Here is a 10,867-nt window from a genome sequence, read left to right as displayed (position 1 = left end):
GGAAAGCAAAATGGTTTTACTGAAAATTGTTAAAATTTCATTAACAGTGCTAAAATTGCATCAACAACATGGGAAACAAAGGGAGTAAAAGTACAACAAATACATAGAAACCCAGCAATCCAGAATGAAATGACTCCTATTTTCCTCTGTTCCACAGCATGCATTTCTGACCTCCCATTATGAAAATGAACAACAAATGTTTGTAAGATGTTCTGGATTATTGGTTCTCAAGTATGGTTCCCTAGAGCAGCAACATCAGCAACACGTGAGAATTTGTTAGTTACATAAATCAGAAACTCAGGGGGTGGAGCCAGTTTTAACAAGCCCTCCAAGAGGTTCCCGTATGTGCTAAAGGGTGCCTCTTACAACTGGAATTTCGCAGGGCGGTGGGGACTGGGCTGGGCATCTTGTGGGCAGTATGAGCAGTGGCTGAGCTCATCACTCTGACTCATTAGTGGGTGCTCCTCTGTCGGAGCCAGCTCAGTACTTGTATTTTGGGAGGGGAATTATTCTCCTCTGGGATTCAGATTTCATTTCAGATAAATGCTCTAATGGGAGATATTTTGACTTGTGGTTAATACTGTATGCCATGATAGAGCTTTTCTCTATTGCTCTTATAACATTCCTTTACAGAGCTGAAGGAGGGGCCTAAGATGGAGAGAAAAGAGACAAGAGGGCCTGAAATAGGTTTGATCCCACCATTACCGTTTCTCATCTCTGCTACCCCCTCCCACTATTCTTTTCTCCTTTTCCTCCTGACCTTCCTGTGTCCAGCATGCTCTCCAGTGAACAGTGGGAGAGGTGACAGAATGAAGGTGACATATGTGCTAAAGATGGCTCAGAGAGAGGCTACCCAGGCTAGTCCTGACCTCACCCATTAGCCTGCATGATTCTGATGCCAGTCAGAATTCTAATTGCATCTTAGCTAACCATGACTATTCTGTGTCCAGCTCCACTCCCCCTTCCCTCTCAAAAAGCAATTCCTGGAAATAGAAGTGGTCTTTCACTTAAACAGATGTTACTATGATGTATATCCCAATTTTAACTGTTGGTGACCTAGTTTCCAAATGGACCCCAGATCCCCACCCCAGTCCTTGTTGGAGAGTGGCTAACAATGTGGCCCACTTCCTGAGGCCCACAGAGCATTTCAGTCCTGCTCACACATCTTAGCAGTCAGATCTGGGGACTAGTCATACGTGGAATCAGTATTCCCTGCAAGAAACCTTCCCTTAGGAAGTTTTTGATCTTTGCAACATCAAAGAGAGACTGAGAGAGAGAGAAGGCATTAATTTTCAGCTATAGTTTAAAATTAATATGTACAATATATAAAAGAGAGGAAACTGAGTGGACCCAACCACCTGAGACATCTGGGTCCTTATTTGTTCTAATATTAACTCTTTTTATGAGCTAATTATTCAGTGCACACACTGCAAGAGACTTCTGATTTAAGCACATTGTTGGTTTAATGAGAGTCCATATAATCAGTAAGCAGGGAAGTTCGGATTTTTCTAACACTGAAAGAAACCACGACTAAGGCATCTTAAAGCAAAAATTAGCAACATTGCTTGAATCTCAGAAGGTCTTAACTATGTGGATACATCTACTGTTTGCTTTTTGAGGAGAAATTAGAAAGTAGAACTGAACTGCTATTTTTAAAAACTCCCTAATATTCCTTAATCCTCAATTCCATTTTCCTGGGTTGCGTTGTAGAATGTGTCTTATCCTGCTATATGGGGCATCTTTCACTGTTAACATTTTTGTTTCCATGGACACTAGATTTGCAACATTCCCCCTAACCCTCTCTTCACAGATGATGTGGTGACAGGGGTTGACGAGTGGATACCCTTTTTAGATGATCTTATTGCTACTATAGGTAAGAATCCTAGAACTGTTTATAACTAAAAAGGACTTTGGGGGCCATAGTGCAACTTCTTTTATTTTATAAACAAGGACCCAAGTCCAGAAAGTGTGAGTGCCTTGCCCAAGGTCACAGAGCAACTTGATGAAAGAGTTGTGACAAGAATTCTGGCTTTTTAACTCGCAGTCAAGTACTGAACACATCACCCTTTTGTCTTACTGGTTTTCTTTTTTTTAAAACACTTGAAATTCTTTACCCTCTTGAGGCTGAGCTGAGCGGTTGGCCAACCTGGTGTTGATATCAGGCTTTTTCTTAAGCGATGAGGTTTTGATATTATCAACGAGCACCCAGGCAGGGAACTGCACTATCTAGTCCCAGGGGTGGACACAGATCAGATGGGCATTTGGAAAGCTGGAGGCCTTGTAGGGAAAGGTGACACATTACAGGCTGACATTACTGTTAAGTATTCTGATAGTATTCTGATTCCATGCAGAAGAGAGATCTCTTTCCCACTGGCTCTAATTTGTCTCTGTAGTCCCTCTTTCAGCAGGCCCAAGACCAGTCTTGACTAAAATGACATAGATAGAGGTCATCTTTTTAAAAAAAAATTCTGTGATGGAGGTGGTAAGCTCAAAATTTGGAAAAGGTTTGTATTTTTGAGAATGAAGAAAGTTTAAGTTAAATACTTCCAAAAATTAAATGAACATGAGGGAGAACACTCATGGAACCATCAATAATAATTTTTAAAAATCACCTAAAAATCTCAATAGTTCCACAGCTCAAATTATTTCTAGAAAATAATAGGTTTTAAGAGGACTGATGCATAGCCATTTTGGTGATTAACTGCTTAGATCTTTTAAAAAATATATAGATTGTTTATTGATTTCAGAGAGGAAGGGAGAGAAAGAGAGAGATTAGAAACATCAATGATGAAAGAGAATCACCGATTAGCTGCCTCCTACATGTCCCCCACTGGGGATTGAGCCCACAACCTGGGCATGTGCCCTGACCCAGAATCGAACTGGTTCATGGGTTGATGCTCAACCACTGAGTCACACCAGCCAGGCATATCCTCTTTTGTTTTATTTTTATTTTATTTTTTTTCTCTCTTTTTTTTTTCTTTTTTCTTTTTTTTTTCTCTTTTGTTTTAAAACATTTTTTTCAGTTACAGTTGTCATTCAGTATTAGTTTCAAGTGGATAGCAGAGTTGTTAGACATTTATATAACTTACAAAGTGATCTCCCCCTGCCCCTGACCCATAAGTCTAGTACCCACCCGGCACCATGCATAGTTATTACAATATTATTTATTATATTCCCTATTATGTACTTTATATCCCCATAAATATTCTGTAAGTGCTCTTAGATCCTCTTTTGAACGTGCTGGGCTGGTTTCTATTTCTCTGAAGTAGTCTATATTATTAGAATGCACACAGAGAAAGGTTCAGAGGTCTGCTTTTATTTTTTGACACAGTAAAATCTTTTTCAAAAAGATGATCTATTCTATGGATTTTTTTAAGCCCTCAGGTCAAATCATGTTCCCTTTGTATATTGTGATTCATGGTAAGATAAAAAACAAATAAACAAACAACCCACCACCGAAATTTAAAAAGAAGCCACTTAGTGAAGAAGATCTTAAGCAGCTAATGAGTCAGTGTGTATTCACAGAACTTTGATCAATGCTTGCAGGGACTATTTTATGTGAGAACAAAGACACCAAAGAGATAGGGCCACTGGGAGGAAACTGGGAGGTGGGGGGAAGCGGGTGGGCAGGCTACCATGGAACACTGGAATCAGGAAATTCCCAGCCATAATTACCAAAGCCAAGTGGGAGGGAAAGCAGCTGAAAAAAAATTGGAATCAAAACAGGTGAAAAAGGCAGGAAATGCAATGTTCTTAGCAAGGAATAATACCTTTCATTTTAAATCACCTACAACACATTTTAAATGTACACTCTTGTCCAAGGAAAGAGGTTTCTCTGATTCTACAGCTGAAGGACAGCCTATCATTTCCCTTCCTCCCACAAGTGACACTTGCCAGAGGGACACCAGGATCCCCTGAATTGGGACATTACATCATACAACAGAATATTTCATTTTAATCTAATGTGTTTTCCTGGGAGCGTTTGAAAGAGCACACTAACCCAGTGCTTCCCAGATGGTAATTTATTTGCATAGTTTTTGTTATTCAAAGCCCTAGATTGGCTGAGGCAGTCCCTCCAGGAATGGCCTCTCCAAAGGCCATGACAATAGGTCTTCTGTGGAGGGAAATGCTGGGAGAGCTCTCAGCATTAAGTATAGGCAGCTCTCAGGGAGAGCGGGAGCTGAGGGCCCAGCTGCCAAGATTTTAATGAATTGCTTCAGATATTCTCTCTCATGGCTTCCACTGTGTTTAGAAATTTGAAAGGAAAAAAAAATCATCTATGTGCAGAACACATGGCAACTGGACATTAAAAATCTGCCACACACACAAATATCTATCTCTTTTAGGTTTCTTTTTTAATGGCTAAGTACTCTTCATAAAATTCACAAAGAATTTCACGAAATCCATGTGTGCATTTTTAATGAAAATATTTATATAATAGATATTATTTATTCCTTGCCATCAATTTTCCTATGAACTAAAGTCTTGTGATAGCTTGGGAAAGAAATGTTTTAGTAATTTTCCCCCTCTAAGGCCAGTTAATGGAAAATTCCTGTTAAGGTAAAAAGATAGTCATTTAACAGTTAAAAAAAAAAAATCCATGTAGTAGAAAATCTTTTTGAAAATATAATTTTCCCACCTTTTATTTTCAGCCAGTTTGGAGAATTTACTTCAGAGCTTAAGGTTAATAAGTTCAGTAATTATAAGTTTTCAATAGAGGAGGAAAATACAATCTAATTTAAAGACCTTGCATTTTCTGGTCATCAATGTTTTATTTTATTATTTTTAAAATTTTATTTTATTGTTTAAAGTATTACAAATAGTAGTACATATGTCTCCTTTTTCCCCCCATTGACCTTCTCCTGGCCTCCCCTACCTCATTCAGTGTTTTAAATAAAATCCACCCATGTCACTATTTAAAGTTCATTCTTAGCAGGATAGGAGATGACAGCTCCTTTTATGGGGAAAAACTTTATGAGGCTTCTGAAACACCAGTCATTCGGTTAACAGGTATGTTTTTAAAAATATTTTTGATCTTGAAACAATCACAAACTTACAGAAAAGTTGGAGTATCATACAAATAACTGTTTTTTTGAACCATTTGAGAGTAATTGCTTATCTTATGTCTCATTATCCTCTAATACTTCAGTATGTATCCTATCTAATAAAAGAGTAATATGCAAATTAACCATCCCTTTGCAATAAAGATGGCAGCACCCACAGCCAATAAGGAGGGAATATGCAAATTGATGCAACAAAGATGGCGGCACCAGCCAAAGCCATGGAGCCGGCCGGAGAGTGGGCGAGAAGCCAAGCCTGGCCAGAGAGTGGGAGAGTGGGAGGGAAGGCTTGGCTTCCTGGGTCACCCCAGCGACCAAGGAATGGAGCTAGGAGTAATCAGGCCAGCGGTGAGGGAAGTTGGGAGCAAGCAGGCTGATGGGGGGGGCAATAGGGGATGAGCAGGGGGATCCAGTTGGGGGCAAAGAGGCTGGCAGGGGGGACAGTTGGGGGCGAGCAGGCCGTCAGTGGGGGGCAGTTGGGCGTGATCAGGCCAGTGGGAGGAGCAGTTTGGGGCAAGCATGCTGGCAGGGGGGACAGTTGGGGGCAAGCAGGCAAGTGGGGGGCAGTTCGGGCTGAGCAGGCCAGTGGGGGGGGGCAGTAGGGGGGAGCAGGCCAGTGGGGGGGCAGTTGTGGGTGATCAGGCTGGCGGGGGGGCATTTGGGGGCAATCATGCCAGTAAGGGGGGGGGCAGTTGGGGGTGAGAAGGCCAGTGGGGGGGCAGTTGGGGGCGAGCAGGCTGGCTGGCAGAGTGGTTAGGGGCAATCAGGCAGGCAGGCAGTTGAGCAGTTAGGAACCAGCGGTCCCAGATTGAGAGAGGGATGTCCGACTGCCGGTAGTCGGACATCCCCCAATGGGTCCCAGATTGGAGAGGGTGCAGGCCAGGCTGAGGGACATCTCACCCCCCCCCCCCCCCCCGTGCACAAATTTTGTGCACTGGGCCACTAGTTTTCTATAAATAAGAACATTCTCCTATATAACTACAGGACAACAATTAAAATCAGGAAATGAACCTTGATGCATCACTGCCACCTAATCCTCAGATCCATTCAAGTTAATTTAGTTGAACCAATAATAAATTAAAAAAATATATTTTTATTGATTTCAGAGAGGAAGGGAGAGGGAAAAAGAGAGAAATATCAATGATGAGAGAGAATCATTGATTGGCTGCCTCCAGCACGCCCCAAACTGGGGATATGAACTGTGACCTCCTTGTTAATAGGTCAATGCTCAACCACTGAGCCACACTGGCTGGGTCCAATAATGAATTTTACAGCAAAATTATCCAGGTCACAATCACATGCAGCATTTACCTGTCATGTTCCTTTAGCCTCCTTTTGTCGGGAACAGTTTCCTAGTCTTTCAATGGGTTTCACGACCTCAGCACTTAAAAAGGTAACAATCCAGTTATTTTGTACACTATCCTTTAATTGTGTTTGTCTGATGTTTCCCCGTGATTAGGTTAAGGTTATCATTTTTGGAAGTGATTTTATCCTATAATTTCAGTTGGTCCCTTATTGATGATATTTGCTTTGATCCCCTGATTTAGGTAGTGCACACCAGGCTTAATAAGTATTTTGTGGGGATTTGCCTGGAAACTGTCTAGATATCCTGTCCTGTATCAAACTTTCTATATGTATATTCCTATGGTTTCCTGTTTTATTTAATAAGTTTGTTAAATTAATTAAATAAAAAGGCCATTAGACTGAGGTGGCTATAATGCCAATGGCAGCCTACTTAAACAAACCAAAGTCTAGACCCATAGATACTTCAAGGTTATGAAATTAAAAACTAAGGACAGCCAATCACAAGTAGCCAATCAGGCTTTCAGTTACAGCCAATCAATAATTCCCTTACTTCGTTTTTGCCTTTTCTCTATAAAAGTTTTTCCCCAGTGGAGCACTTCTAATCAATTCCTGTTTGGTGCTGCCTGATTTGAATAGATTTTGTTCCAATAAACTCTTTAAATGTTAATATGCCTCAGTTGATATCTTAACAGTTATCATTTATTGTCATTGTTTATTTCGGTGCTCAAATTGTTCCAGATTTGGCCAGCGGGGAACCCCTTCATAATAGCTCCTGCATCCTTCTGACATAGCCTCAGCATATTTGGAACCTATTCTTGCTTTCTGACACCATGAGATGTTCCATGCCCATCTTGTTCTTTCCTTGTTCCAGGTGTGTTCGTTGATACTGGGGGCATTGTTGCTACCAAGTTTTCAGTAGATATAACTAGGGAATATATATGCATATGTCTATACACATACACACATACACATATTTACTTAGCCATCTACATCGATACCAATCATCATCTATCTAATGAAAACTGTAAATTTACACCAATACTTCCAATTTCAATCAGTTTATTTTAGTTCTTTCTCTTTCCATTGACACCCTTGGCTGCCAGTGAGAAACATAGCTCGTGTTATTCTTAATATATTTGCTTAACTGATCAATACACATGTAAATAGACAATTAACCTCCCATCTCAACTGCCATTCCCACCCCTGTGCAGATGCCCTCTCCAAGCCACTTAAAATCTGATACCCTATGCTGGACAAAACTACTGCCACCTACCTACCCACATAGATGCCCCACTCACCCTGATTGGACACTGACACCTTACCCTGGGTGAGGACCCCTGCCCCCTTGACTACCCTCTTTACCCTCCTTGGGTTCTGACATCTGGATTTTGGCCAACACCCTGCCCTCAACCATCTGTACAGATGCTTACTTTTCTTTGCCCACCTAATGGTTTTAGGATGGAACTGCTTAGGAATAGAGTGGACAGAGATTGAAGGAGGAAGGGAATAGGGGTGAAAAAGAAGAGGAAGAAGAAGGAAGGGAAAAGAACAAATTTATGTTTAAATAAATCACAAGTAAGCATATTAAGTTTAAAGAAAAGAGGAATCTAAAAAGCCACTTAGAAATGGAGTATTTTCTGACTGAGATAGGATATAACCTTAGCCACCCTGGTTATTATAAATAATAGCAAAATCCATGTATTACAGATGACAGCCCATCTTTTACATGATTTTTGGATAATCTTTTCATACTTTGTATGTTCCATTGTTCTTTCTATTTGAGATATAGTAATTCCACACAGTTAATACTATTCATTCATCAGCCAAATTTTTAAAGGAAGTTGGTGAAGCATTCTTGCTGTCAGAGATATTTAGCACCCTTTCTATCTGTTTATTCCAATTCTCCCTTATTCCCTGATTAAATCAGGCATAATTCCTTTAGAACGGATTCAAACTATTGTCTACTCCATCCTGTTAAATGGCAACCCTTTATTTCCCTCTAAGTCATAGGGCTATTATTCTTTAGAACATTTCCTTTAAAAAATCTATGTCAGTCATCTTTTCAACAAATTGCAGGGAGAGTGCTCTCCCATTAACATAAAAGATAACGAAGCAGATTTAAACAGTTATTCTATCAATCAATGCTGAACAGTGTCATCTCTCTAAGAAAAACATAAAAACAACATATTATGTCCCTTGCCATTCAGCCATCTCTGCAACTGCAGAGGACAAAAATTGGCTCAAATTGTCAGGAAGAGGGTACATTAACGCCTAAACAATAATTTTTAAAATCTCTTATTTTATTTATTTACTTTTCTATTATTGGTTTTACAGAGAGGAAAAGAGGGAAGAAGAGAGAAGGAGAAGGAGAGGGAGAGGGAGAGGGAGAGGGAGAGGGAGAGGGAGAGAAACATTGACCCACTGCCTCCCACATATGCCCTGATGCTGTGACTGGGAATTGAACCCATCACCTTTTAGTGTATAGGACAACCTACTGAGCCACACTAGCCAAGGCTGAACAAGACTTTTTTTTTTTTTTTTTTTTTTTAACCAAAACCAGAGTGAGGACAAATTTCTTAAAAATTAAAGCTAATTTTTAATATTAAAAAAAATAACATGTGCCTAAGTTTTAATAAATAAATGTCACATAGTTCACATTTCCCAGATATAACTATTGTTAACAGTTGAGATGAGATAGTCTTTGGAATTACATGTGTAACTGGTAAGAAATAGGACTCTATATTTTATTTTTAAACATATCTAAATAAGATTCCTTTCTTAGATAAAGAAAATGTGTAAGCCGAAACCGGTTTGGCTCAGTGGATAGAGCGTCGGCCTGCGGACTGAAGGGTCCCGGGTTCGATTCCGGTCAAGGGCATGTACCTGGGCTGTGGGCACATCCTCATTGGGGGGTGTGCAGGAGGCGGCTGATCGATGTTTCTCTCTCATCGATGTTTCTAACTCTCTATCTCTCTCCCTTCCTCTCTGTAAAAAATCAATAAAATATATTTTAAAAAAAATTTAAAAAAAAGAAAATGTGTAAGATGTCAATATGTTTCATTTTCATTTCTAGGACAGAATTTAAAAATACTAAGAAATAACTGCAAAAATATCCTGGTGTAACAGAAATTGGAACTGGTGATTTAGGGGCATATAGATTATCTACCTTGAACATCTTATAGATTTAAAAAAATCCTCTAGAAAGGCCACATCCTTTTTTCATCTTCTATTGTATAGATCTCTAATACTGTTACTGGAATCATGTTCAGTAAAATACTGGAAAGTCTGAACCTAAGCAAAGAAGATCTTGATTTAGGATGCCCATTTATTTTACTGAGATACTGTCCTGTGATTCTCACAGAGTAGGTATATTTTGGAGGACTCTTGTACTCCTATCTCTTTGCCTCTTACATCTTAGAGTGAAGTCTCTGCTCTGCACCAAATCAACACAGGCCTGAAACTCAATAACTCAGTCACAAAAGAAAGAGAACAACTCTATTTAAAACATCTGGTAGCCAGAACATTACTTCTCAAACTTCAGTGTGCACATGAATCACCCAGAGAGCTTATTCAAATGCAGATTCTGGTTCACTGCCTTGATTCACCTTTTTCTTGCCTTGTGTTTGCATCTCTCCTAAAAGTATCAGTAGTTTAATCTTTGCCCAGGCTCTGCTTTCTAGAAGTGCTGGGGTAAGAGCTTTTTCCTTTTTCTAAAATTTCCCCTTTCGTTCCTGTCTTTTTGTGGTCTGCTACTAGAACTTGTTGCCTATGGCCTGGTTCTCACTTATGGAATCAGTACTCAGCCCCATTTTAGATTTCTCTCTGAACCTAGGCCTTTAGCCCTGGGGTATCTCCACAGCTAGCCCATCCAAGCCTAGCCACACCTGGCCCTCTGTGGTTAAAGTAAGGTAGCACTGCACAGGTGGAAAGATCCAGGCATTAATAGCAGAACTTTGCTATTCAAAGTATCAGCAATTGACTAGCAGCATCAGCATCATGTAGTAGCTTGTTCAAGTGTAGACCCTGCCTGCTGAATAAAAAAGAATGAGTATAATTTAAAGAAACCTTGGGATAACATGAAGCATAGCAATATCTGTATCTTAGGGGTACCAGAAGGAGAAGAGAGAGAGAGAGAGCAAGGGATCAAGAACCTATTTGAAGAAATAATGCCTAAAAATTTCCCTAACCTAATGAAGGAAAAAGACACACAGGAGGCCCAAACAAGATGAACCCAAAGAGGCCCACACCAACTCACATCATAATTTTTTAAATCCTCACCCAAGGATATTTTTTCCATTGATTTATTTTTAGAGAGAGTGGAGGGAGGAAGGTCAGGGGGAGGATAGAGAAATATTGATTGGTTGTCTCCCGTTAGCAACCTGACTGGAGCCAGGGATTGAGCCTGCAACTGAGGTACATGCCTTTGGTCTGAGGGTGATGCTCTAACCACTGAGCACCCAGCCAGGATGAGACACATCTTAATTAAAATGGCAAATGTTAAA

This window comes from Myotis myotis, unplaced genomic scaffold (assembly GCF_014108235.1).
Source record: "Myotis myotis isolate mMyoMyo1 unplaced genomic scaffold, mMyoMyo1.p scaffold_m19_p_11, whole genome shotgun sequence".
In the NCBI taxonomy this organism is placed as follows: domain Eukaryota; kingdom Metazoa; phylum Chordata; class Mammalia; order Chiroptera; family Vespertilionidae; genus Myotis; species Myotis myotis.
This window is presented reverse-complemented; position numbering follows the sequence as displayed.